This window comes from Malus domestica, chromosome 10 (genome assembly GCF_042453785.1).
Source record: "Malus domestica chromosome 10, GDT2T_hap1".
NCBI classification, from domain to species: Eukaryota; Viridiplantae; Streptophyta; class Magnoliopsida; order Rosales; family Rosaceae; genus Malus; species Malus domestica.
The window spans coordinates 10,752,742-10,757,094 of record NC_091670.1 but is presented as its reverse complement, the minus strand read 5'-3'; the positions used below and the strand labels follow the sequence as shown (position 1 = coordinate 10,757,094).

Here is a 4,353-nt window from a genome sequence, read left to right as displayed (position 1 = left end):
TCAACAGCACTGCGGCGAGGACGGTTGGTTACCTATCCAAGTCTCGGTCGAGAAGGATTTCCGAATCCTTATTGATTGAGGTCATCTCATTAGCCTTCTCGGCGAAGTGAGGTGTTACAGTTTACTGAGCTCGGCGCATTGCACGCTGAGTTATTTTATGATTGGATACTCTCAAGTGGGATTTAGAGTTTAGCATTCAGACGGCCGAACCACGTTCACTATTAAGACTTATATTCGCTTTGAGTATTTGTGCCTTTACACTTTGGTGTCGATTCGACGTGAGTTTACTCTGACGAATAACATCACTGTGACCGAATCCGACGACGGTGATTCGTGAACTTCGTAAGAATAGTAACCTTGTCTTCAGGTTCGAGAACCTAAGAGGCCGAGACGTGTTCCTTTCTCGGCCGCAATCGCAAGACGCAGAAGTCAGTCGCGCACCCAACGCAACATCAACAAATTTACTCCTCGACCGAGTTTGGCCGACGAGTTGGCACGCCCCGCATTCATCGAAGGACGTAGTTAGCTTATAGATTACTCGGCCTGCACGCCACGTAGGCTTGGTAGTTTTTAGGGTCAACAGAAGCGTAATGAGAAGAATGAAATTGTGCGTTACAAAGCTCATCTTATTGCACAAGGCTTCTCACAACACCCCGAAATTGACTATGACAAAATTTATTCACCCGTTATGGACGTGATTACTTTTTGCTACCTTATCAGTTTGGTAGTTTTCAAAAAACTTAGTATGCAGCTTATGGACTTAGTAATTGCATATCTCTATAGGGATCTTGATACAGAAATTCATATGAAAGTTCCCAAAAGTTTCGGAATGACTCACATTGACTGGATTAATAGTTCCAGACCTCGGAACACACTCTCAATTCGGCTGAAGCATTCACTCTACGGTTTGAAGCAATCTGGAAGGATGTGGTATAACCGTTTGAGTAAGTATTTGACTAGTCAGGGATATGTGAACAACGAACTATGCCTTTACATGTTCATTAAGAAGTCACATGTCAGTTTTGCGATTGTTGCAGTTTATGTCGACGACATAAACCTCATTGGCTCCTGAAAAGCTCAAGAGAACTATCGCGCACCTGAAGTCGAAATTTGAGATGAAAGATCTAGGAAAGACTCGATACTATCTTGGTCTCAAGATAGAGAACCATTCAAATGGAATCTTAGTACATCAATCGAATTATACCCAAAAGGTGTTGCGCCGCTTTAACGAGGATAAAACGAAGCCTTCGAGTACTCCTATGGTCATTCGATCGCTAAATGCAAAACGAGATCCCTTTTGTTCGAATGAGGATGAAGAAGAGATTTTGGAACCCGAAGTTCCTTATCTGAGTGCCATAGGCGCTTTATTGTACTTAGCTTAATGAACTAGACCTAACATCTCATTCGCTGTTAATCTTTTGGCAAGATAAAGTAACGTACCGACACGCAGACACTGGACTAGTGTTAAAGACATCTTTTGTTACCTTAAAGGTACTACGGATCTGGGCCTGTTATATCCCTACGGATCCTCGAGTGATTCCATGACCCCCCTCAATTCTCGAGTCTATTTCCGCCTTGTTGGTTATGCCTTTACCGTTAGAGGCACCGCAATATTTTGGAGGTTAACCAAACAGACCTTAGTTGCCACTTCGTCTAACCATGTTGAAATAATTGCCTTACATGAAGTTACTTGGGAATGCTTCTGGCTGAGAGCACTTATGGCCATATTCGAAGCTACTGATATCTTTACCCCATCATTGACATCCCCACGACGATCTATGAAGATAACGCAGCTTGCATCGAACAACTCAAGAATAGTTACATCAAAGGAAACAACACCAAGCACATTATGCCGAAGTTCTTCTTCTCACACCGGCAACAAGAGCATCAGAAGATTGAAGTCACGCAAATCCGTTCACAAGACAACCTGGTGGAACTCCAAATCGCTACCGAATGCAACGTTTCAGAAGCTTGTTCAAGGAATATGTATGCGTAAACTTTTTGAGTTGTAACATTGTTAGTTCTCTTTAGAACTATGTTAAACTCAAAATGAGTATCTTGAAGTATACTTGCTTAATCTTAATATACTTTGTTTTCTTATGATTAGGAGCATTTTTTTCAATGGGTTTTTGCTACCTAATGAGGTTTTGACGAGGCACCTACCTTGGGTTGATCATATTCCTGATGATGTCTTGTAGACGTTTCATTTGACTTTGCATTTTCTCTCGCATTTTTCCTAAAACTATAGGTTTTGTCCCTACTCAGGTTTTACATAGCCATTGGTTTTTTTGTGAGACTTAGTTCCATATGCAAGTTCCTTCTTTACTTGAGACTAGCATGTTCCTAGAATCAGTGCTGACGAGTTGACTTCCTCAACTCTCCCTTGTCATAGAAAATAAAGCCACAACAATATTGTTTATTAAATATGTATTATTGTATTATTATTCTATATAATAAAAATTTAAGTTTTATGTATTTATTTATTTTTATAGTATACTATAGGCAAAGAGTGAGACTAAAAATTAAATATCAAGTAATTTAAAATACCAAACACATTAAAAATTATAATAATTAATTTACAAATGTGAAAAAAAAAATATGCAAACGCTCGTGATCGCTTCCTCTACACTTTGAGGATGAGTACATTGTCATTTGAATTTTTAAAACCATACAAACCCTTATGAATAGTATTTTTAAGGGATTTCAAAATAAATAAAATTCATAATCAGTAATGTATCAGTCTGAAAAATGTGAAATCATATATACACGCTCGTGATTGCGTCGTATACGCTTAGACGATGTTTAACTGGTTGTTTAGATTTTTAAAACCATCAAAATCTCATGAATAGTGTTTTTTATATGAGTGCAAAATTAATAAAATTAATAATAATTATTGTAGAAGTGTGAAAAATGTATAATATATATACACAATTACTCGTAATGATAAGCTTTACAACTTTCATGAAGGTGTCAACTCCGAAACCCGACACCAATCCATAAACCTTATGTTTAAATTTAATCGTCGATTGTTGCTTACACTTTATTCTACTTCCCGAATTTCATTTTTTCTATTTTCTTCTTTGAAAAGTGATCATTTAGTGGATGTAGAAAAATGAACAGGTCGAATCATTGATATGACATTCTAATATTTACAACTAAAACATGAGTTGATGTTATATAGTTTTTAGAGACTTTATAAACTTCAAGCTATATCTTCACTAATGGTACATCTTTGCACGTAATATCAACGATCTGAACCGTTTATCTTCCTACATCTTCTAAGAGATCATGTTTTCAAAAAAATAAAATAAATAAATGTGAAAAAAATAAATTTAGTGAGAAAAATAAAACATAAATGTAAATGACAATTATGGTTAAATTTCTATCTATAGTTTATGTGATTATAGTCCTAATTGAATACAACGCTTTTTTGTTCTCAAGCTGTCTTTCCGCGTTCCAAACGTAGTTGCGTAGCTCATAATGGAAAAGCCCAAAAGCCATTTTAAGAAAAAAATAAAAAAACCAAAAGCCAGGGAGACAAGTACTTAAAAGGGTTTTGTTTTTCATTGGAGGGTCACAAGTTCGGCCAAATTGCATTTTGTCTCTCAAAATATAAACAATTAATGTAAGCTGCCTATAAAGGGTAACGGGTCAAGTGGCCAGGGAGTTTCAGAGTTGTAAGAGCCGAGGTTTTAAAATATAGCAAGTGTGTGTTCTCTTGAGTTGGCCAAGATGAAGTTCTCCATCTCTTGTTTTCTGCTAATTCTGTCCTCCATCCTCTTGGTAAGCAAGTTTCATATCGATCGAATTCGTTCATCAATTTTTTAACTTAATATAAAACTTTGATTTAATTCTCAACTAATTAATCCCTTGTTAATGGAACTTATATAGATGTCCCAGAACAGCTATGCAAGAAAGGACTCAGGAGACTACTGGAAGAGTGTGATGAATGACCAGCCCATGCCAGAAGCCATTAAAGACCTGTTTGTCCATCAAGACCATGAACATCAAGAGCCGTCCAAAGAAAAGAGCCATTTTGTTGGGGACTTTGACATGAGGCCTAATGCTATAATATACCATGGTGCTCATCATCATCAAGTGCCGTCGACAGAAAACAGACATTTTGTTAGGGACTTTGACATGAGGCCTAATGTTATAATATACCATGGCGTTCATCATCATCATCAGGATCAACCTGCAGAAAATAAGCCCTTTTTCAAGAAAGCATCATACATTCAAACAGTCAACCATGGCTAAATCAGATTTAGGATGATGATGGGGAACATGTTTTCATGTGTTATGATCTATATATTAGACCAAGTTTGAAATAAAAATAAATCTCTCTCTCTCTAA

General features: G+C 37.0%; 1 long non-coding RNA gene across 1 annotated transcript; it reads left to right on the top strand.

Annotated features, from left to right (window-relative positions):
* The first annotated feature begins 3,573 nt into the window (after positions 1–3,573).
* LOC103449840 (uncharacterized) lies at positions 3,574–4,353 on the top strand. The gene is made up of 2 exons (XR_011572284.1): positions 3,574–3,783; positions 3,892–4,353. It is a non-coding gene; the product is annotated as an uncharacterized lncRNA (long non-coding RNA).